We start from the raw sequence: 24739 nt of genomic DNA, 5'->3' as shown, positions 1-24739 counted from the left end.
ACAATAAGGCGACCATAGAACTATTCGTCCAAGTACTCTCTGAAGAGGTGGGTCTTCAGTCTGCGTTTGAAGACAGCGAGCGACTCGGCCGTTCGGACACCCAGGGGCAGCTCGTTCCACCACTTTGGTGCCAGGACAGAAAAAAGCCTGGACGCTTGTCTTCCGCGGATTTTGAGGGATGGGGGGTCGAGCCGAGCCGTACTTGAAGCTCGAAGGGCTCTTGGTGCGGATTGGCTTTTGACCATTGCCATCAGATACGGAGGGGCTGGTCCGTTCTTGGCTTTGTAGGCCAGCGTCAGGGTTTTAAATCTGATGCGGGCAGCTACAGATGTGCAATGCACAGACAAGAAATGCTTTGGCTAGTCCTCGTAGAGACATACTGCCAACAGGATAGAATAGACTTTCTAGAGCAGATAAACATGAACCTCTCGACACCATACCTAATGCCAGGTGTGGGCTAGAGGGGTATAAAGCCCTCCAGCATTGAGCCGTGGAGCAGTGGAACTGTGTTCTCTGGAGATTGGGATGAGCTGGGGAGTTAGGGATAAGGTGAAGTGGTAATCATCCATCGTCCTGACCTCACTAATCCTGTTGTCATTGAATGCAGTCAAATCCTCAATGCCATGCTCCAAAATCTAGTAGAAAGCCTTCTTGCCTGGACAGTGGAGACAGTTACTCCAACAAAAGCAGGATCTACACTTTTTAAAATAGCCTTGATTTTGGAAGAAATGATAAATGCGCAGGTGTCCCAATACTTTTTTTCCATACAGCGTAACAACCAAGTCATACAGAGTGGTTCTGGGTGGTGGTGATATGAACCAGATGGCTTAAGAGTCCTAAGAGCCTCTAAAAGCTGCATCACAGATAGGTCTTACAGTAAATGGCGACAGATATGCTACATAAAGGCTGAGACGTTGTTTACAGTAGTTTTAAAATACGATTCTTGACCTAAAACCAGTTTTTATGGTGGATGAAGGATGCTTCAAGACAAAACAGCTCCCAGAAAAAACCTACACAGTAATAATTTCCATATAGGCTAAAACTCAGAAGACATGTTTGGGTTCACTGGTGGTTTTGGCCAGACAATAAAAGGCCTTTATTTGAAATTCAATTAACCATTTTCCCATCAAACCACTCTGAATGAATTTGCTGACTTATCTTGATGATTAAATTATGCAGAAATTGTCGTAGAAACCGGTGGAACTTCATGCTCAAAGAAGCTGCTGTTCTCCAGCAATCTTCCAAAAATGCGAGACTGGAGAGTGAACTTAATTTCAGTACTCACATCATGCAGCGAAATTCGAGCAGTTATCAGATGGAAGATAATCATTCTCATGAGAAGTTGATGGTTTGAACAAAGCAAGTCTGTTACAATGCACTCATTGAAATACTCACATTAAACTAAACCTGGGAATTTGCAGTTTCACAGCGCTTTACAACGCTACACGTCCTAAGCCCCAATGGTTACAAGAAAAAACGAGGAACAAAACATTGCTTCCTCTGCTCTCTAGCTCCGAAAACATCCCTTGATGCCATTAAAGACCATAAAAAGGAGTAAACTCCAGGAGCCATTTGCTCGAGGAGCATTTGCTGCTCTTTCCAAAGGTTGGATATTTATGAAGCTGCTGGACCTCAAATGAGGCTTGAAGTCCCAGTACAAATAATATCTTACTATACAATCTTTATTGCCAGGCCTCTGTAATGGAGACCTTTGAGGGAGTTCTTAAAGCTCTGCTGTTTTTGCTTTTTATTAAAACCTTTTACTGCTTTACAGATAACAAACTGGTTTAAGAATCTGTGCATCAAATATTTAAGATTTAGCATTTAGCATTGTTTGCTTAAGCAAATGGAATAGCTGATCAACTGCAACATGTTGAGAAAGTAGAATAATAAATATTAAATAAAATAATAATAAATCCCCCCTAAATTCCACTAGGAACTACGTATTGAGTGCCCTCAAAAATACCATCAACAGGATAATGAGCATTTCACATTTCCCTGTGACAAAGCACACAGACCTTGACATCCAGTTGGGAAAAAAAAATACAGGACAAACTGCTTCCACCGGAGTCTTCAGCCAGCGGTATCCCCCTAGGACTCCCTCAGATAGATCCAGCTAGCATCACAGAGACGAATCAATTAGCTTTGAACTAGCATCACTACATGGCAAAGGAGGGTGTAGTTACCCCAGGTAAGAACTGGCTGCTAGCAATTCCAGTTAAAAATGTATGAAGGCACATTATATCACGTTTTAGCTGCTGGTTTGCAGCAAAGCTAGATCAGAAGAAAAAGGTCAGCTAAAGACGCTAACCTTGCAAACGCTTTAAGAAGATTTATAACATTAAGAATTAGCGTTTTAGAAATAACAACACCAGCAGCACCACCAGTTTCTTTTTTTTAAAAACATGTGATGTATTATGTACATTATGTATTACTAGAACATCTTTTGCACAACATTCCCAGCTAGACAAACATTAACATTATGGAAATACAATAAATTTAATAGAGTACAAAAAAAAACTGTGATAAAACCAATACATAAAACCCTAAGAAGTAATATTCAATCAACGTGTCATAGATAAGAGCGTTTATTTAAACACAATTGCTATAATTGCTAAAACATTTCTACATTTACACTGATCATAAGCACTTTTAATGATTAGGTTGGATAAGGATGAACTTGCTGTACTCCTACAAAATGTGAAAAGCCCAAATTCAATTGTACTAATAAACGTAATAAACAAATAAATAAAATGTTCTGGAAACTTCCAGAAAACTTGACAGATTAAACGCTCTAAAACATTGTAACAAAACAAAACGACTGACCAGCCGATAAAATATGAAATAATGTCGTTTGAAGGAAACATTGACACAAATGCCAAATGCTTCCAATAACAGTAAACAGTAAAACACAGTAAAAGTGTTTTTTTTACTTAATAAAACTCATTAACTCATTAACATAAACTAAAACATTACTAGTTCTAGAGCAACAGCAACAGTTTTTTTTTATTCTAGACATTACGTTGCTAACAGTGAACCAAAGCCAGTAGCCATCCCCCACCAGCAGCATAATGCCATGTACCAGCTATCCGCTTTTTTATTGATCACTAGCAATGCTAGCTAGCATTTCTCATGGACCGTTCACTTGGAGCTCCAACACACACAACACACACACTAGTGTCAAATATTGTCATATACTTGATATGTATAATTAGATTCTGCCAAAAAGCGTGAGTGTGTGGGAGAGAGCAGCCTGTGTGTGTATTGGAGAAGTCTGGACTCTGTCACAGACAGCCTTGAAGGTCTGCTCTGCTGCCTCGTTTATCCTTGAGCGAGATAAGTCTGAGGCACAGGAGAAGAAACTCCAATCTTCAGCCCATAGCCAGCCTTTTTTAAAAAAAGAGAGAAAAAGGGGAAACACTTACACCCACCAAACGTCCTGGAAGAGAGCAAAATGGCAACAAGAGGAGTGAGAAGATAGCGTTCGCTGTCTGCGCGATGGCCTCGGCCGATAACTCATGCGAATTTCAATGAAGGTGCAGGCACCTCATTTGCATTTTAATTATTATAAAAGATCTTGTGGAGGGCAGGTTTGGAGGGAGGCTTTATTCCAGTGAGGGGGGAACACACTGCGGGTGACACTGGCCGTCCGGGACGAGGGACAGGGAGAGAGAGAGAGTCTCCGTGGAGGAAAAGGTGGGGAAAAAAGGCAAGAAATAAAGCGTAAAAAACCTCAGTTGACCTTTGGGTGAACTTCACGGAACAGAAGCGGTAGTTCCGCCGCCGCGAACGCCACCTGCTATCACCCGGCAAGAGGGAGAGCCAGCTAGAATATGCTTTTCTCCAAGCAGTGCTCTCGCTACCTATCTCTCGCTCGCACTCTCTCTCTCTCTTTCTCTCTCTCTCTCTCTCCATTCTTCTAGCGACTGCCCAAGTGTGGACAGGGACCCCAGAGAGCCACGAATGAATGGAGAGGGGGATTTATTTAAAGGTGACAGCGCCGAGAACACCCGGCCCAGCTAGTGATCCAGTGAGAGAGAGAGAGAGAGGTAGAGTGACAAAGAGAGAGAGAGAGAGAGAGAGAGAGAGAGACTGGAGTGTACAGCCTCTGCTCAAATCCACCTTTCAATCGCCAAGATCCAAACCAAAATAAACATTGATCCTCATAGCCAGAAGGCGGTCGTGATAAGACACCTCCATGGCTTTGTCGTGTCCAGATTCTTAAAATCGCTCACATCTGGACGGGTCCCTTTGCGGTGTTTAAAGAAATTGCGCTGCAGCGCCTGATAAGAAATCAATAGGATTCAATTCCCTGTTAGGAACGATGGAGCTTTTTTAAAGACCCCATAAAAACACATTTCGGATGGGACCAGTATGCTATGGCTATGAGTGGAGAATGGACAACGCCGCCCACTGTAAACCATTAACTGATAAGAATACAATCACCACTATTCTTCTGGAGGAGGGCAGGCCATCAGCTTGGGGGTCGTCTTATGAAACTTCGGTCACCAGCACAATGCGTTAACAATGCCTTATCAGGAACGTACTCCAGCAGGCTAGCGTCGATTCTTACCTAGACCTTATCTTCCGTTGCTAAGTTAGTTTGGGTGGGATCCACTTATTTCATACCAGCTTTAAGTATTCCCGCTATACTGCGGTACGACTGCTGTTGAAAGGACACAAAATGAAAGCAACGTTTTTTCCTCATGGTTTTGGATCTGTAGCACACTCGCTAAGCTAGCCTTTGCTGAGCTAGCTCAGCTACAGATCCGCCGTGCTCAGCTCAGTGTACCACCCAAGCCTACTGGTAATGGCTAATGTGAACCCCTTAATCCTCAGGGTTATCCATCAGTTTCTAAACCTCTAACTAAACCATAATTAAATGGTTAGAATGTAAATAATGAGGTGGTTTAGCAGAGTGTTTTAGTGTTAAATGCTGTGCTCTAAAGGAACCCATCCACAGTGGTGGTGATTGGAATTAGAGCCGACGTCTGATGTGTTTTGATGCCTCTCAGAGGAAGTTATTACAAAAAATGGTTCTGAATCTGCTGCCTGATTCTTAAGATGTTTTTGAATCATTTTAAAAGAACGTTTTGCCCGAAGTTTTACATTTTTAGGAGATATTAATGGTGGAGTAGTTCCTAAAGAAAACCTACTTTTTATTTACTGTTATTTTCACATTAAAAACATTAAAAATGACAAAAAAAGACATGAGAATTTGTTTTAGATAGTTAGTTTTCAGATGAAGTTTTGGCATAAACTGTTAAACTTTTGAAGTTATTAATGGTGAAAAAGTAAGGGACGTTGTCAGGCAAAAAAGCTCCCCCAAAATGTATTTATTTTTAAAACTCTACTACTATTTCCTCATTATTAGCATTATATATAAAACCAAGCTTTGAGGCATTGCTTTTTGACAGTTTTAGGGTGACATTTGGCCTAAAAAGCAATGACTGGTGGAGTGGTATGTGCAGGGCACTGTGGGGCAAAATAGTTCCCAACAAAAACATACTTTTTTAATTAAATCTATTATTATCATAACACCTAAAACCCAGAAGACATGAAGCATTGTTCTTGAACATTTTAAGATGAAGCTTTGGCCTAAATCTGTCTTATCTTTTAAAGCCTTTTATGGTGAAGAGGTAGGTACAGAACGTTGTAAAGAAAAATAGTCCCCAAAGATAGACTTTTTTTTAACTACCATTTTGCCATTATCTGTAATACACATAAAACCCATCACTGAGACACTGAGACATTGTTTTAAGATGAACTTTTGGCCTAAAAACATCATTTTGTGTGGCTAGTGATGGTGGAGCAGCATGTGCAGGGTGTTGTGAGGCAAACAGTCTCACCAATGTTTTTTTAATTTTTTTTATTTAGTGCTATTTTGCTAGGGCCTGTATAACATATACAACCACTCAACACATAAGATTTGCGTTGGCCTAACATCTGTTTGAGCAGTTAACTGAGGAGAGGTATGAGCAGGGCGTTGTCGTTCTGTATATCTGTATTACATATTAAATATACCACGCAATACATTGTTTTATAAGGCGAATGATAGTGGAGAAGGTATGTGCAGGGCATTGTGAGGTAAAGTAGTTCCCAAATATATACATATTTTTTAGAAAAGTGTAGATTCACTGTTCACTTTGGATAGCAAATAAAATAGCCACATTTGTGACCCCTGGTTCCATTCACCTCCACTGTAAAGAAATCTGAATCGGTAAGTTTCTCCGCAACGAACGATTTTCTCACCAAATCACTTTGAGTGGCCAGATTCAGATCTCACCAACTAAATAATGCAGAAACTTTGGAAATTTGGTGACATTCCCCTTTAACTGCCTTTTTTCTTTAACTGCCCTGCATCAGCCATCACGACTCACTGGGTTACTGTGGAAGTTATGCAGTGAGGAACTGAAGGGTAGAGCCACATACGGGTCCTTCCAGCTGAAAGGGTTGCAGAGAAGTTTAAAAAGCACTGCGCTGCTCCAGCCCCCCGAGGTGCCCCCGTCCTCCTCTTCTTCCCTGTTCCCACCTTGTCTTTCCTTCACAGCCCCCCTCACCAAAAAAACAAGCGCACGTATGCAGATGTCCACAGTACCACCTTGCGGTTCAGTGGCGAACTGGCGGGACAGTGGCACGCGCCATCCTGACGAGGCTAGACTGGAACACGTTGCCCCCCACCCCCCAACCCCCCTTCCACCAATTTCCCAACCACCTCATCCCCATTACCTCCACCCCCCCCAACCACCACCAAAGCAAGCGAAGCGCCTGTAACTCGCGCGAGCTTTCGCGAAGCACCACCAAACGCACGGTCCCAATTCCAACTTTCACCCCAGCAACTCCGCACGCGCTTTGCTCTCCCTCTCTTTACGTTACGCGCGCGCGTGCGTGCATGCATGCATGCATGCGTTTAGCCCTACGGCTGCTTTCCCAGTCCAGTCTCAGCCTACTGTTGCTCCAGATTAGCCCCTACCCTCGACTTGGCAGGCGATACTAAGCGCTCGCGCCTTAAACAAGCTTCATCATGAGCTCAGCGCCTCGAGTCTCAATACTGCGCATTTTCACCCTTTTTTCTTTTGCACGAGGGTCTTCTGAGGGGGGGGTCAATAAATGCACCAAGCACTGGAAGCGCATGCTTGCTTTATTTGTTTGATCTAGGGCACCGTTTCAGGTTAGACACAGGTAAGTACTACATGGTGTGCCCTTGCCCACCCCCAACAACCCCTACCCCCCTCCACCCAACACCACCACCACCACCCAGCCCAGCACTTTTTCTTCAACCTTACTGTTTATAAACAACTACATATGAGGCTCCACCAAGGCTCCACACTTACCTTCAGCGTCACACTACTGCAGGACACCGGCGCCATAGGGGGAAACGGCGCGCGCTTTCGGCTCCGTTTTTTAGGCGCGAGCCGGTGATCAGCCGCACTTTCATACAGGACAGAATGCAAAAAAACGTCCGGAGAAAGACACACACTTTCACACACACTTTCACACACACACACACACACACACACACACTCAAGCAAGCACGCATGCACCGCACGCGCGCCTCGCTTAGGACTTACCTTACCGCTCGTTTTGCCGTCGCCGCGCCGCCACCGCGCTTCATGGGGGGGTTTGATGATGCGGAGGAAAAAACGCGCGCGGGAGCTCCAAAAGGAGGGGAAATTAAAAATATATATAATAATAATAATAAAAACTCCACCGTGCCTCCTCCTCTTCCTCCTGCTCCTCCTCCTCCTCCCTTCTTCTCTCCTTCCAGTGGAAATAACAATAATGATAAAAGGAGAATCCGAGCGGTGTTGCAGTCCGACCAGAGAGCGCGCGCGCGAGAGAGAGAGAGGCACAGAGAGAGAGAGAGAGAGAGAGAGAGAGAGAGATTTGGGGACACTCCCGGGGGCTGCTGCTGCTGCTGCTCTCAGCAAGCGCGCGACACCATAGCAGAAAGAGTGGAGGAGATTCACATCGAGGAAGAGGAGGAGAGAGAGAGAGAGAGAGAGAGGGGGGGGGAGAGCGAGAGAGAGAGGGAGAGAGAGAGGGAGAGAGAGAGAGAGAGAGAGAGAGAGAGAGAGAGAGAGAGGGGGGGAGAGCGAGAGAGAGAGGGAGAGAGAGAGGGAGAGAGAGAGAGAGAGAGAGAGAGAGAGGGGGGGGGAGAGCGAGAGAGCGAGAGAGAGAGAGAGGGAGAGAGATAGGGAGAGAGAGAGAGAGAGAGAGAGAGAGAGAGAGAGAGAGGGAGGGAGAGAGAGAGAGAGAGAGAGAGAGAGAGGGAGAGAGAGAGAGAGAGAGAGAGAGGGAGAGAGAGAGAGAGAGAGAGAGTGGGAGAGGGAGGGAGGGAGAGAGAGAGAGAGACAGAGAGAGAGAGAGAGAGGGAGGCAGGGAAGAGGAGATGAAAGAGAGGGAAATATACAGAGAGAGAGAGAGAGAGAGAGAGAGAGAGAGAGAGAGACACCAAAGCTAGACCAGTCGCTCACCCTCTCCTCTCTCGCTCGCTCTCTCTTGCTGCCATTGGACTGTGCTGAGTGAAATTTACAAAGCCCACAGCCAATAGCTTGCCGCATTCACTCCATCACCGTTAACCAGCTGCGTAACACTTTTCTAACTTCGCACACACACACACACACACACACGCACACACGCACGCGCGCACACACGTACAAGCAAACACCGAGCACAGACTCGCGCCTCACGCGCTTTCAGAGCCCTTTGAACACTGCCTGGATTTGATTGCTTGCGTTTGATGACAGAATGCAGTGTTGGTCATTCATTCGTTTGTGTGTTTGTGTGTTTATCTAACTTACACACCCAGGAGGCGCTGGATGTCTGTTTGACGTCGGAAAGATGTTATACTCTAACGTCAGGCAGATGTTGCATTTTAGCTGAAATGTCAAACCCAACCCAGGACGCTGCACTGTGGTTGGAAATCAGTCACATATCCAGCGTATCCATAAAGATCCAACGTTAGACAGACATTGGAAATCAAAGCCACATGTTCGTGAAAGAGGCTTTATTGAACAGAAAATCCTGCAGAAATATAGCAAGGTTTAGGTTATGTTAGAATTAGGTTTACGTCTAGTAGGTTAGGTTTAGGTTAGAATTAGGTTTAGGTGTAGTAGGTTAAGCTTAGGTTTAGATTAAGGTTAGAATTAGGTTTAGGTGTGGTAGGTTAAGTTCAGTTTAAGATTAGAATTAGGTTTAGGTGTAGTAAGTTAAGTTTAGGTTAGGTTAAGGTTAGAATTAGGTTTAGTAGGTTTAGGTTAGAATTAGGTTTAGGTGTAGCAGGTTAGGTTAAGGTTAGAATTAGGTTTAGTAGGTTTAGGTTAGAATTAGGTTTAGATGTAGCAGGTTAGGTTTAGGTTAGAATTAGGTTTAGGTGTAGCAGGTTAGGTTTAGGTTAGAATTAGGTTTAGGTGTAGTAGGTTAATTTCAGTTTAAGGTTAGAATTAGGTTTAGGTGTAGCAGGTTAGGTTTAGGTTAGAATTAGGTTTAGGTGTAGTAGGTTAATTTCAGTTTAAGGTTAGAATTAGGTTTAGGTGTAGCAGGTTAAGTTTAGGTTAGAATTAGGTTTAGGTGTAGTAGGTTAATTTCAGTTTAAGGTTAGAATTAGGTTTAGGTGTAGCAGGTTAGGTTTAGGTTAGAATTAGGTTTAGATGTAGCAGGTTAGCTTTAGGTTAGAATTAGGTTTAGGTGTAGTAGGTTAATTTCAGTTTAAGGTTAGAATTAGGTTTAGGTGTAGCAGGTTAGGTTTAGGTTAGAATTAGGTTTAGGTGTAGTAGGTTAATTTCAGTTTAAGGTTAGAATTAGGTTTAGGTGTAGCAGGTTAGGTTTAGGTTAGAATTAGGTTTAGGTGTAGTAGGTTAATTTCAGTTTAAGGTTAGAATTAGGTTTAGGTGTAGCAGGTTAGGTTTAGGTTAGAATTAGGTTTAGATGTAGCAGGTTAGCTTTAGGTTAGAATTAGGTTTAGGTGTAGTAGGTTAATTTCAGTTTAAGGTTAGAATTAGGTTTAGGTGTAGCAGGTTAGGTTTAGGTTAGAATTAGGTTTAGGTGTAGTAGGTTAATTTCAGTTTAAGGTTAGAATTAGGTTTAGGTGTAGCAGGTTAGGTTTAGGTTAGAATTAGGTTTAGGTGTAGTAGGTTAATTTCAGTTTAAGGTTAGAATTAGGTTTAGGTGTAGCAGGTTAGGTTTAGGTTAGAATTAGGTTTAGATGTAGCAGGTTAGGTTTAGGTTAGAATTAGGTTTGGGTGTAGTAGGTTAATTTCAGTTTAAGGTTAGAATTAGGTTTAGGTGTAGCAGGTTAGGTTTAGGTTAGAATTAGGTTTAGGTGTAGTAGGTTAATTTCAGTTTAAGGTTAGAATTAGGTTTAGGTGTAGCAGGTTAGGTTTAGGTTAGAATTAGGTTTAGGTGTAGTAGGTTAATTTCAGTTTAAGGTTAGAATTAGGTTTAGGTGTAGCAGGTTAGGTTTAGGTTAGAATTAGGTTTAGGTGTAGTAGGTTAATTTCAGTTTAAGGTTAGAATTAGGTTTAGGTGTAGTAGGTTAATTTCAGTTTAAGGTTAGAATTAGGTTTAGGTGTAATAGGTAAACTTTAGGTCTAGGCATTTAGCTGATGCTTATGAGCGTAAGAGTGACTTACAAGGTTACTTGTATTACAGAGGTGGGCCAGTGTAGTGTTAGGAGTCTTGCCCAAGGACTGGTGTTGGTTGGTGCAGTGTAGTATAGTCACCCAGAACTGAAAGTCTTTCACATGGTGTAATGGCTCACTGGCAGGTAGTATTATTTATATTATATTATATTTATACAGATATTATATGTATATTCTATTTTCTATATTTATTATATTATATTTAGACAGATATTATATGTATATTCTATTTTTTATATTTATTATATTATATTTATACAGATGTTTTGCGCTGTACCACACCAACCACATATAAAACACTTTGGTGTCTGACTCCATTCACCACCACTGTTAACAACTGAGACTTCAGCTTCTCTAGAGCTAGATCTAGATCTTCATTCTGGAGAAACGCCACTCTGTAAAGTACAGTCAGTAGAATGGGGCACTCTGGAGCAGTAACACCAGCCTAAGGACAGTTCTTCGACATTGGGCTGTGAAACTGTGGAAACGCTTTATCTGGAGTGATGGAGCTCCATCCAATACCTTTGAGATGAGTGAATGAATGCAATCAAATCCTCACACCAGTGGTCCACAATCTAGTATAAAGCCCTCAAAGAAGAGTAGAGGCTGTTGCTGCAGCCAATCTATTAATACCCTTGATTTCAGAAGTCACGTTGGATGAGCTGGGGTCTACAAACTTTTGGACACATCATGTAGTTAGGAAGGGGTGTTTTGAAGACCATGGATGTGACTGTTGGATAGTGCTAATGCTAATGACCACTGCACTCCCAGTAGCCTATGTTATCTCACTGGTTTCTTCCATCATACTCTAGATAAGCCTCCATAGGTCTATGGGCAGTTCCAGGCTTTACCAATGTTAGCGCATGCGTATCGCAGCATATGTATAATGTAATGTGTAGCGCTTGACGTGTGCTCTTGACCGGCCCTGATAGAGACTGTTACGCGCAGAAAGCTAGCCTAAGATCAAAGGCGGCAGCGCGTGCAGATGAAACTCGTCGCCTCCAGCCTCGCAAATGGATTCCGCGTGGCAGGGGATGGTGGAGGGGTGTTGGGGGAGTAGGGGCACGCAGGCATGACGTATGACCCGAGAGGAGGGGAGGGAGTGTGTGTGTATGCCAGAGCGAGAGATAAGAGAGTGTTTAGCTCAGTGTATTCCCAGCGTGACGTGGTGTGGACGTTTTTTGTTTGTCTGTTTACAAACACCACCATCATCTTCATCATTCTTTATTTAAGCTCGGGGTCTACACTGAGGGGCATCCTCATATTCAACGCAGCCAAGTGCACCGGGGGAATGAAGACAACAGCAAATCCACCTTTAATGGAAAAAGTAAAAAGAACGAAAAGAAAAAAAGGTCAGCATCCCAGCAGGCACAGGCCCTCAATTTGGCATCAGAAGGAGTTTGGGCTCTAACATCGGGCAGACGTTACATTGTGGTTGAAAATGAATGGTTGATGGTAAAACCCAACGTTGGACAGATGTTGAATATATATCTACTGCCAACGTCAAATCGATGTGGAATAGTGACGACAGCTGACGTTGATAACATTATGAACTTCTCCTAAACATCGTACTGTTAACGTTCACCCGACGTGCAATTCTAAAGCTGTTAGACGTCATGGTGTTAAGTAACCAAAATGTTATGTCTGCCTAACGTAGGAGCATGAGGTCTGCCTAGTGTTTTCCAATGTTTGAATTCCAATCATAATTCAACATCTGTGCAATGTTGGGATTTGCCATCAACCCTTCATTCATTTTAAACTACAATGCAACGTCTGACCAATGTTAGAGCCCAAAAAGCCTCACAGCTGGCTCTCACTATGAGTTTCTGACATTACATGCTTCAAATTGTGCTATTTTACAGCCACCAAGAGAGACATTAAAATAATACTGGTGTGAATTCTCAAAAACAACTCAAATTAATGCATTCAGCTACTTTAAGTTGCAGCCATTGCTAACAAAGATGTGCAAATGCACACACACACACATACACAGCTTGCCTAGTCCCTGTAGATAAATACTGGCAGTACAACCGGGCTCTCTGGCGCCATCCCTAATGCCAGGTGTGGAATAAAGGGGTATTAAGTGAAACTGTGTTCTCTGGAATGATGGTACTCCAACCTATATTTTTGTGAAGAGTTGAAGATGCGGTTGGGCGATCATCTAACATCCTTGTGAGCAGGCAGCATGTACCGCCTGCCACCAGCAGGGGGCCCGGCCAGCAAAGTAGGAAAGCTGGTGGGGTTGGAGCAAAGAACTCCAAGCCCCAGAATTCCCAGCAGTAATCAACGCTGACCAGACCCACCTGTGTGGCACGGCATTAATACACCCAGCCAAACACACTTCCCTGTCGCACCTTTGTAGAGGGGCGAACGGTAACAGTGGGTTTATGTTGCGAACAGAAAAGTGAAAAGTTGTGAACAGAAAAGAGAAAAGCATTTGAGTTGTTGTCTTTAGTTTGAGTAAACATCACTCCTGGTTTTTCCTGCCGTCTTCACAGTGGAAATACACTGGGCTCCCATTACCAGGGTTGGGAGTTCAAGCCCAACAGTCACCAAGCACACACCACAAGAGGAGTAGTTTCATTTGATCATAATAAAACACACTTTAACTGCACTTAAACTTTTACAGCAATGCTCCTCCAAAATCTAATAGAAAGGCTTCCCTGGACAGTAAAAACAATTACCTCAAAGGCAGAATAAGCTCTTTTCTTAATACTATCGATTGTATGAAACAATGAAAGAGCAGGTGTCCCAATACTTTTGTCCATATAGTTTATCTGTCCAATCAAATTTGCATACTAGAACATGATCTACCTGATGTTCTACCCGAACCTCTTTAACTATATAGGAAGGCCAAGTTCCATTTTACCCCATGGTTGGCTGCGCCCCACTCTCTCCTATCCCCCACAAAGGCAGGAAAACAAGCTTTTATGTGAGTGTGAATGGGGGCGAAAGAAGGAGCGAGAGCAAGCATGAAACTGTACCATCATTTACCACTGCTGTCTCCAGTCCTGTTCCAGTGCAGTGCTTATGAAAAGATAATCATGCACTGCACTACAAGTCTTCTTTCAGCATCACCACAGACAGTGAAATGAGTCTTTTGAGGACAAATACAGGCTGGTGAAAGGGATGCGAGCAGCAAGAGGAAAAATACTCAGACAAGCTGAATAGCCACATTGCTGCTAACAACCCAACTTAAGTTAGGCGAGGCCGCTAAGAGTTTACCATCTACAAGGTGTGAAAAACTGACCGCCAGCTCACCAATGGCCTGAAAAAGGTCTACTGACAAGTCTCACCATCCCCATTGCTGGACCTAATGACTATGTGCTGGTGGCCCTGCACAATGTTAGAGTTCTGTTTGTGGACTCCAGTGCTCCTGTGACTCCTGCAGGTCAAACTGTCTGAGCTCTCGATGTCAGATCCCATCGTCTGGTGGATTGTGGATTTCCTGACCCACAGGGGGCAGCAGGTATGGTTAGGAAAACCATAGACACCCAGTTTTAGACACCCAGACTCTCAGTACTGGAGTACCACAAGGATGTCTGCTTCCTCCCTTTATCTTTAATCTTTACACCAACGACCTCGTCTCCAAGGACCCATTTGTGAAAATCCTGAAGTTCGCCAACGCCATCAGTGTTGTGCGCCTCATAAGCAATGGTGATTATTCAGCCTACAAAGAGGAAGTTCAGACGCTGCTGTTCTGTTCAGGCAGCAACCACCTGTTGCCTAGCACAGAAAAGACCGTAGAGATAGTTGTTGGACTTCACTCGTTCCATTATACCCATTCCTCAACATCTGGCTTCCACCGTGGGGTCACTCATGGACACATCCAAGAACCTGAAGTGGGAGGCAAATACAGTCTCCATGGCCAAGACAGCACAGCAGAGGATATTCCTCCCGAGGCAGCTGAAGAAATTCAACCCGCCACAGGCCCTGATAAGCAAGTACCACCCAGCGATCATCCATAGCATCTGGTTTGGAGCATCCATCTTTCAAGAAGGAGCCAAAATCCATTGCATAATCAGGACAGCAGAGAGGATCATCTGGTGTGCTCTGCCAATGCTTCAGGACATCTACAACAGCAAGGTCACAAAGGCAAGATTGTAGCTGACCCCGCTCACCCTGGACATCACCTCTTCCAACCACTTTCCTCGTTTAGAAGACTCAAAACTATCAAAGCCAGCTCAACCAGACATGTTAACAGCTTTTTCCCCAGTGCTGTGGCCCTTATTAACCGCAGTGGACACTTTACACTTTACAACCCCCTAACTGTAGCCCAGAAATCCACTCTATGCCATAAATGTCATTCTGTAACATACAGTAAATAACAGTACCAGTGTTTTATGTTTCCTCAGACCCTTATATAGCGGCAGAGTAGCCAATCTAAGCAAACACATTACATTTAACAGCTATGACATCCAACATTATAGAATCTGTCATTACAATTACCAGCAATGATAACATGACACTATTATATTACCAGACATAAACGGACATGGCAACTCATGACAGTACATATTATGACTCGGGTATATCAAAGTTATGAAGCAGAGGTCAAGTTGTGGTACAGAGAATGAGCTCTGAATGGAGAATCCCTCCTCTCCCCTCAAACACAGGGCAGCAATAGTTTCCCAGACATTCGGCCAACCTGCAATATTCATTTTATGGGCCAGTCGGAACTAAGAGATCATTACCATAACGTAAAAAGAAGCACATTATGTGACAGGTGATGTTTTTGGGTTTATTTCTGCATATCAGAATTTCTTTTGAAATCAGATGGGCTTGGAACCAACCCAATAAATGTTCTAATGTTCTACGGTCTAACCATCGCCCACTTTTTGATGGAGTTCAGTCACTTAAAATAAATCCACTCTCTCCAACTGCACAGACACCGAGCTATAGTCAAATCCAGAGGCAGAACCAATCAGAATCTGTATTTCAGCTGGGGGGGCGGGACTGCGACTGTGGTGCAAAGTACTGCAGTGTACAGTGCGAACCTATGGTGACTGTGGTGGGTCTCGTAGAAATGACAAGTCAGCGTACAGAAAGGAGGACTAGTGCAGAATCAACAACCTGTCTATTCATGACAAAAACTAAAGAGATGGTTGCTGACGTCAGGAAGCATGAGGTGACCACCCCCTGCTGAACATCAACAGATCAAAGCCAAGAGCCCAGCAGCGTCTCTGCTTCCTGCAGAGTCTGAGGAAAGTTCAGGAATCTCCCCTTTCCCGTCCTCAACATGTTCTACAGAGGGACTGTAGAGAACATCCTGAGCAGCTGCATCACTGAGGGATTCTCGATACAGCAAGTACAGCAAGTTCAGACTAGTGCACTTGGTAGCACAGACTCGGCAAGTTTGACTTGCAAGTACAAACCTTAGAGGACGTTGTATGGTAGTTTTGCAATTGGAATATCATTGTCTGGTTTGGGAACTGAAATGCCCTTGCGCAAGACCCTACAGCAGATACTAAAGACAGCTGAGCTCATCAGGGTTTCATTCTCTTCCATCATGGAGACTTACACCACACCCTGCATCCGCAAACCCACTAGCATTGTCGACGACCCCATCCATCCCTCATACTCACTTAGACTCTTTTCACTGCTGCTGCTGTCTGCCAGAATGTTCTGTGGCATTCAGGTCATCGCTTCCAGACTCTGCAACAGCTTCTTCCCTCAGGTCATTCGACTTCTCAACACACAGGGACAGGATTGCCCCCTCTACTGTATGCATTTTGTGTGGTCTTGTTTTGCAAAGTTGCACCTTGGATTTGGATGAACCTTGGTTTCAGTTGAAACAACAATAAAAGCCTCTTGACGTGATTTGACAATAGACAGTCAAGCTCAGCAACAGAACCAATCAAAATCTCCATTTTCAGCTAGGGGGCTAATGAGTAATGGGAGCATATAATCTAATCTAGCACTAATTAGCATTGTGCAAATTTAATTTCCATTTCTAAATGATCACACACTAGCCTCAAACGGCAGTGACACTGATATTAAAAAATGCTGTAAGTAAGGTTTGGGGAGGAGGACCACAGCGGAAGATCATCCACCTTCTAATTTAACATTCATAAATACAGCATGTGCACCAGAGTCATGTTCCTGTTCTCAGTAAGAGAAAACTTAGTAAAATCAACAACAAAGCAATTTTGTTTTTTTTGAGTGAGACTTCAATATGGCTGCTACTGCTGTTTTTTTGCAATTTGTCACACTTTGTCCATTTTTCTCGTGAGTGACCTTTATTTCTGAATACATGCTTGCACTGCCCCCTACAATTCCATTCAATGAACGTGATATTTGCAGCCCCCTCTGCTGCGTCGCGGTGAATGCTCCTGGTATTTTCACACTCTAGCAAAGGTAAACGGCCCAGTGGCCAGGCTTTTGTGTGGATGCTGTCAGACTCCATATTGGTTTGCCGAGGCATGTCACCAAGACCATTCACCTGCCAATCATCTCAGCCTCACATACACTACTAGTGCAAAGTTTGGCATCAAGTGTCATAAAAAAATGGAGCATGAACTACATTCCATGTTAACTCTGATCATTATGCTTGTTTGTGTGCCAGAAAATCAGTCACAATTCATTTGCAACCTTTTTTTTATCCATCAACATCACAACCTCCTTCTCATATATTCATTTTTGTACTAAAGGGAGCATAAATTAGTCTTTAGACTAAGCTGTGTTTGCAAACTCTAAAACTGACATCTGGTCTGACTGACTGCTTAGTTTAATTAAAAAAATAACTGCTCTAAAACATTTTTTTTACTTTAGACTGAATGGGTGGGGCTAAACTACAGTAGGCTGAGTAGTATATAAGCAGATATGTAAATGTTTTCCTATGACATAACAAAAACAGTCAATTCACCAGAGGGTCGCTGGTTAGAATCCTGGGTCATGCTGCTTGCCACCAGCAGCCGGAGCCCAAGAGAACACAACTGGCATTGCTCTCTCTGGGTGGGTTGATGGCTCGCTTTCTCTCCCCACATCACTTCAGTGTGATGCTGGTCAGCACAGGTGTCTGCTGGCCTATTCATCAGAGGAGGGTACCTGGCGTTTTCTTCCGAGCACGTTGGTAAGCCGGTGATGTTGGATTGACGGCAGTTTCGAAAAGAGGTGGTGGCTGGTTGCACATGTGTCTGTCCTCACCCTTCTAGTGTTGGGAACATAACATGTGATGGGGGAGAGTATTAATGAGTGGGTTGGGTAATTGGCTAAAATGAAATAATCTAAAATGAAAATTTGAAATTGAAGAATGTTCACATATTGTCATCAAAAATGAAATATTTTATTAATAAATAGTTTTTTTGTAGGATTAAGTATTTAATTATAGCTTGCAAATGTTTTTTTGTAGCCAGCTAAGAGTCCTTCAGTTCTCATAGCCTCTAGTTCTGAGATATACTTGGGTCATCAGGCATGTACAGCTTGATTAAGATCTATCCATAAATGTGCTATGGTAATTACTCTGTGAGTGCTGTTCCAAAAGGCTGTGTCTTCTCAAGTAGTACATGGTGGTTTTGTATATTTTGGATCATCATATGGCAGAAGCCACCATCTTCTCATATTCAGACGTTTCACTGACGGTTTGCCATTTGCATTCTAGATTTGCTGGTATTTTGTCCACCTGTGCAATATTGACAATGCAGAGTTGGCAAGGTGTTCTTTTCATGAAATGCAGTTCTCTTTTTTCTCCAATGATATCTTTGCTGATTGAGGCCAAGGATTGTTTTTAACCACATCATTCTGCAGCACTTATTCCAAAACTTTCTTCATATTCTGTAGCATACTGCAAATGTTATGTGAGTTATGTGATGCGGTCAACATTATGTTCTGTGAACACTTTCATTTTCAGATCTTTAGACGGACTGCAGGATAATGACATTACTAAGGCGTAATACAGGGACATCTGTAACTGGTGGGTCTATTCAGTGGAAGTAGAAGTTAACCCGTTCAGCAAGCCAGCAGTCCATTAAGCCGTTAACCCGTTCAGCAAGCCAACAGGGGTTAATACAAGTGTTGAGGAGCTTTATGAGAATTAATAAAGCTTGGAGATCTGCTTCAGCTCAGAGTTCTTCATTACAATTAACAACATGCCTCAGATCCAATTTTCTAAGCAAACTTTTTACAGAAGGTTGAATAGCTGAAAACCTTGATTCCCAAACAGCTGAATTATCTCTGCTCAATTGCTGTGTATCATGCGAAGGACGATGATAAAAGAGAGCGAGGCCGAGAGAGGTAGGGAAAGCATGGTATTAATATTTGATGAGCATCGTTTGACACAGCTTTGAATCTATTGTTCGGGGTGACATATAACGTTTAGGTGGCATCTGGATGCAGACAGAGTGCTTCTACTGAGCATCTTTTTGTGTGGAAAAGGTTAACCTTAGAAATGAAAGATCAAATGCAGCAAGAAGAAAAACACACACATACACACAAACACACAGCTCAGATACACACACCGTGACATTATCAGATTCTTCTGGCTTCATGGATTCTAAACTTAAACTTCTTAGTTAACTCAAAAGGGCAAATACAGTTAGTGTCCAAATGCAGTTTAATGAGGTTTGGAAGGACTGTGGAAGAGTTTTGAATGGATAAAGTCAGCATTATCTGCATATCAGTACTGCACTTTCCTTTGCACTGATCCATCAGAACTTGACACGTCATTAAACCAACTCAAAGAAACCGTTCAGATGCTTAAATGGTTCTTTGCTTGGTTAAATGGTTGTTCGCACTGGTAGAAAAACCAGGTTCCTTTATTGCGCTGAAAAGGTTTGCTCTGTTATTACAGGTCAAGTCAAGAACCATTTCCAGTACTAAATAAAACCCTTCTAGCTTAGAGTGTCAAATTTAACAGGTTCTTCTTCAATAGGCCACTAAAGTCATGCTGTACTTTTGTAGTCGGTGCCATGTTATGCCCTCTTTTGGGTTTTGTTTTTCATGGGGTTTTTGTTACATTCTGTGGTGAATAAATGTGTTCAGAACCCTATACTGTACATCACGAGGGTTTTTAAGAGTCATACGCTAATATTGGTAAAGCGAAATGGGTCCTCCGCATTTTACCCATCTGTGGTAGTGAACACACACACTAGTGAACTACAGGCAGTGAGCACACACACACCCAGAGTGGTGGGCAGCCAACTCCAGCACCCGGGGAGCAGAGAGGGTGAAGGGCTTTGCTCAAGGGCCCAACAGTGGCAGCCTGCCGAGCCCAGGTATCGAACCCACAACCCTGTTATCAATAGCCCGGAACTCTAACTGCTGAGCCACTACTGCCCATTAACTTGCTACATGCAAGTTAATGCTACTTCTCATTGATAGGGCATAAGTCAGCTACACCATCCGTCTGTCGGCGGTCCGTAGGCTGTTTAAGGGGTTAAAAGAGGTGAAAACCACCCTTTAGTTTGGTCATGTTAATCAGTGTAGCCTGAGTGCAGGTCAACTTGTAGGGCTTGGCAAAGCGAGTTAAGAAGGGAAAGCGCTATCGTGTTTCAGTGAGTATTTGATGAAGAGCAGATCGCTGTATGGTAACCTACATTACTTCCCTGCTGAAAAATCCAGCTCATCACCAGCTTCTGCTGGATAACTGGTTTCAGATGACCTAAGCTGGTCCTTCATGGTCAAGTTGGTTGAAGAAGAGCAGCTCATCCAAGAGAAAACAAACCCTATGCTGGTAGGCCAGATGGTTTAGCAGCTTAGCTTTTGACCAGCTCAGCATATGATTTCCTTTGAGTTTGATGGTTTAGCTGGTCTATCTATGGTAAAGGAATGTAGATGAGAAAATAGATAATTACACATGTGTATAACTCTACTCTCATTGGCTGTAGCTGGTCGTTGCACTAACTTCCAGTCACTTTTTTTTGCTTCGGCAATCACTCGGCCTGGCTCTCAAATCGTGTCTTTCCAGCGTCCGTAACTGAGCAACCGACCCAACAGCCAGCAACTCAAAGCAGTGCTGTAGTAATCTGATCTCAGACCAGACATCCTTAGCAGTAGGTAGAGGGATGGAGCCATTTAAAGCTTTTAGGTGTTTGGACCTTTTAAGATATCAGTAGCCAAATGGAGCATTTCCTAAAGGTATCTCAAATGAACCCTCACAGGATATCTTTATCCTACCTTCAGAACAGCTGTTTTTTCCCCCCTTCTAATGCAATTATGTTGAAATGTGGTGTATATGATCAGGAAATTGCAATTAGCTGGTGGTGGACTCGCAAAAGTGTAAAAGGAATGCTGGAGCACCAAAATTACCCCAACCCACACAATACATCTGCTTTGCATGATAAATATGGAAGCTCAGTGCCAATGAATATTAATGCAGATGTTAAATATTAATGTGAGCATGAATAAATAATCTCTTATTAACTTTCCCCTGCCCTAATAAATTACAACAGGATTTTTTAGAGTATTAGTCTTGCAACAGTTTTCTTTATGATTTTAATTACACGCAATTGGGGTGGAAAGGCCTCCTCTAATGATTCCGGGAGTTTATTTAAAATTTTATTTTCAAATCTAATAAATGGGTGAATGGAATCTATACTGGATGAATATCCTATATGAGCATATATTGCGGTTTAAAGGCTAGCTTTTACACTTAAAATAATGTTTAATCTTCACTCCTTCAACGAGGGACAGACATTAAATATGAGCATGACTCTGGGAGTATGGAATATGACTCAAATCTAAGCAATCTCATAATTATTTGAAAAAAAGAGAGAAATATAGCCTTCGAGCAGCCACATATTAACTGAAGTGAATAGCAGAATTTATTTTGCAATGAAAAGCTCTCCAGTTATGGCACAATGTAAGACTGACTCTCCACCTTATCTGCTCTAAGCAAAACTTTAAACCTTCTGTCAACACTTCTTTGCCGGTCTCTGAATTCTAAAACCATCTCAATTATTGAAATTTTTTGGATGGCGCCTTGGGGTACAAGGGATCACAGCAACATAAATGTAGACCTAACAAAACTCCAACATGTAATATTTATTGGTATGTATTCATTGTTTCCTCCACTTTGATTAGACAGTAGCTGTCACTACTGTCCAGGGAAAGCTTTCTACTAGATTTTGAAGGAGCATTGCTGTGAGGCTTTGATCGCATTTAGCGACAAGAGCGCTAGTGAGGTCAGGATGTTAGATTTACATTTACATTTATGGCATTTAGCAGACGCTCTTATCCAGAGCGACATACAAGGTTATCCATATCACAGAGGAGGGCCAGTGTAGTGTTAGGAGTCTGGCCCAAGGACTCTTATTGGTGTAGCGCAGCACCCAGACCGGGATTCGAACCCTGGTCTCCCACATAGTGTTGTAACTCAGTGGCAGGTAGTGGTGTTATCTGTTGCGCCACACCAACCACATGATGATCACCACCCCACCTCATTACCAACACCCCAACTCCTCAATCCTAAAAGTATCGAAGTATGGAGCACCACTGCTCCACAGCTCAGTACTGGAGGGCTTTATACCCTTCCAGCCCACACCTGGCATTAGGCATGGAACCAATAGCTTCATGCTTATCTGCTCCAGAGAGTCCTATTCTATTGGTGGTCCTTCTTTACAGGCACTAGACAATCTGTGTGTGTGCATTTGCACATCTGTGTCAGCAATGGCTGCAACTTAAGGTAGCTGAATGCATTCACAAACATTTGGACATTTAGTGTATATTCTAGGGTTTTTTGGGATCTGGGCTGTCTTGAAGTTGTGTCAGAAATAACAGATTTGCACAGGAACGCTTCAGGTGAGTTCTGACTTTCCACATTTGAGACATGTCAGTAAAAAATGCAGATTTTCAATGGCTTTCTCTAATCCACACACAAAGAAATGGAAAATGCATGGCTCCCCTAAAGCTCATACTCTACTGTGGCACCAGAAAAACAAAGCATTTCCCCCAGGGCATTTAAGTTTCCACCCAAAATAATTAAAACACAAATCACGTCGTACTTACAAGCTCAAAAGTCATAAGCAGGAACTTCTGAAGAGGACCTGAAGACAGCTTTGCCGTTATACAAACCAAGAGTAACTTTTGGTTTTATTGTACTTTGCTATATTGCCAGTTTGCTCATTTGCAAGCTAAGTCTGTACAGCTAGCAACAACAAAAATGAAGGACAGTGCACCATGCTTTTCATTCTAAACGCAAAGCAGAACTCGGAGGAAAAGTTTGCTTAGCTTGCTAATTAGACACCTAAAGCTAACCTCACAGAGGGCATGTTCCTATTGATGAAAGTGCTGCTTGCCATTCCCTCGTCCACTCGTTCAGAGAGTGGCTATGTGTACTTGATGGCAATAGTCAAAAGCCGATCCGCACCAAGAGCCCTTCGAGCTTCAAGTACGGCTCGGCTCAACCGCCATCCCTTAAAATCCACGGAAGACAAGCGTCCAGCCTTTTTTCTGTCCAGGCACCAAAGTGGTGGAACGAGCTTCCCCTGGGTGTCCAAACGGCCGAGTCGCTCGCTGTCTTCAAACGCAGACTGAAGACCCACCTCTTCAGAGAACATTTGAGTGAATAGCAGAGTACTATGGTCGCCTTATTGACTTGTGTTTAGTAGAGTCTAAGCTTAGAGGTATCTTTGAATTTTACCTGAGGTTTTTCTTGGCTTAATAGCAAAGCACTTGTGTAAGTCGCTCTGGATAAGAGCGTCTGCTAAATGCCTTAAATGTAAATGTACTTGTATAACGCAGGCACTACACATTCTTAAGGCAAAGTTGAAGGCAAGTGTTTAAAACAGGACTGAGGAGGAAAGAAGAGTTGCTTGAGCAAAACTATTTCTGCAGCTGATTGTATCCTGCACTTTTGAAATACCATCAAACTCCTGCCTCAAACCACACTGTTTTGTAAAGTAACTTCAAGTATGTTTTCATATGTGGTTTCTGATACTGTTAAATACGACTATATAAACATGGACAAAGTTTAAGCTGCTAACAGTTTCTTTCATACAGTGTCAAGAACCTCAAGACACTCAGTTTGAGATTACTTTACAGCTCAGCATGATCTGAGACAAGTGTGTGAAAATGCTAATTGGTGTGGATAAGCTTTCATTGCGAGGCTTCAGTGTAAAACTACAGAAGCAAACTTCAGACACCAAACATGTCTTGGCTAATGACTGCCAGCGATGTAGTCGAGGAGAACTGCACAGAAATGAAAGCTCTAGTGAAAATTCTACCAGGAGACCCTAATGCATCCTCCACCTGTGTTAAAAAACCTCTACCTCTACCTCTATCTCCTTCTTTCCCACCGCCACCACTATCAGTTTGGTCCCAACGGCTGACCCGGGGATAGGCTCTGTCCCCTGCCTCCAGGTTTGACAGGATCTCCGAAAGTCCCGATGTTGCAAGACCTGGGCTGACGACGGGGCCTATGCCAAAGACTACCAACAGTTTTACCTCGCCAACATTGTTACCATCTCATTATTTGTCAAGATTCAACTCACAATTTACTTAACTCTCTTTTTTTGTGATTTCTTGCATCAAAAAAGGTTTTTCTGGCGAAGGGATTTGCACCTATGACCCATATCACGCCTGCCCCGACCCAAAGTAGAGGAAATGCTAATGTTAGCCATGCTAATGTAAGCACAACTTTATCGTCTCCACTGACTCTAAATAAATGAAATAAAAGCGAGGGATTGCACACAGTCACAGTCAAAGATGACTGTATTGTAATCTTCATGTGTTCAGCTCGTTGTGGAGGAGTTAGCCAGAAAGCTAACTTAAGGCTAACTGCTAAGCTAGCATCTCTCTTTAGCTGAGAGGAGCTGATGCCGAACTCTCCTGCCAAAGCCGATACATGTCGAATGCAGTTTTATGCGAAAACTCAAGGTGCCGCACTGTACTGTAGCGAGGACGCTCACTTTTGTAGTTTATTGTTGGGGGTAACTAAGTTAGCTGGCATGCTAATCACTAAATCGCCACTCCGCTGAGAGGAGCTAAACACAAGTGAGCGTAAGGCAACAACAACTGTTATAGGTAGTTTTATACTGTATAAAACTGTGACGACTTTAGGTTCACTTTTGTGGTTTACTGGTGGTAGTAGCTTGGTTAGCTGTACTGCTACTTGCTAAATTCACTCCAAACTAAGCACATTACTGTGCTCTCACCAGTAT

The 24739-nt window shown here is 43.0% G+C and overlaps 1 protein-coding gene across 3 annotated transcripts in view; it reads right to left on the bottom strand.

The window, feature by feature from the left end:
- Window positions 1–7953, bottom strand: part of nlgn4xa (neuroligin 4 X-linked a) — a 118982-nt gene extending 111029 nt beyond the window's left edge. Inside the window, exon 1 of one of the 3 annotated variants that reach the window (XM_072657176.1) lies at window positions 7572–7953. The gene's annotated coding sequence lies outside the window, so the exon portion shown is untranslated. Of the gene's footprint in view, window positions 1–7334; window positions 7428–7571 lie in introns of those variants that run through there. The other 2 variants (XM_072657177.1, XM_072657179.1) reach the window with 2 other exon arrangements.
- Between the last annotated feature and the right edge of the window lie 16786 nt (window positions 7954–24739).

Source organism: Salminus brasiliensis, chromosome 15 (assembly GCF_030463535.1).
Source record: "Salminus brasiliensis chromosome 15, fSalBra1.hap2, whole genome shotgun sequence".
Taxonomy (NCBI): Eukaryota; Metazoa; Chordata; class Actinopteri; order Characiformes; family Bryconidae; genus Salminus; species Salminus brasiliensis.
This window is presented reverse-complemented; position numbering and strand designations above follow the sequence as displayed.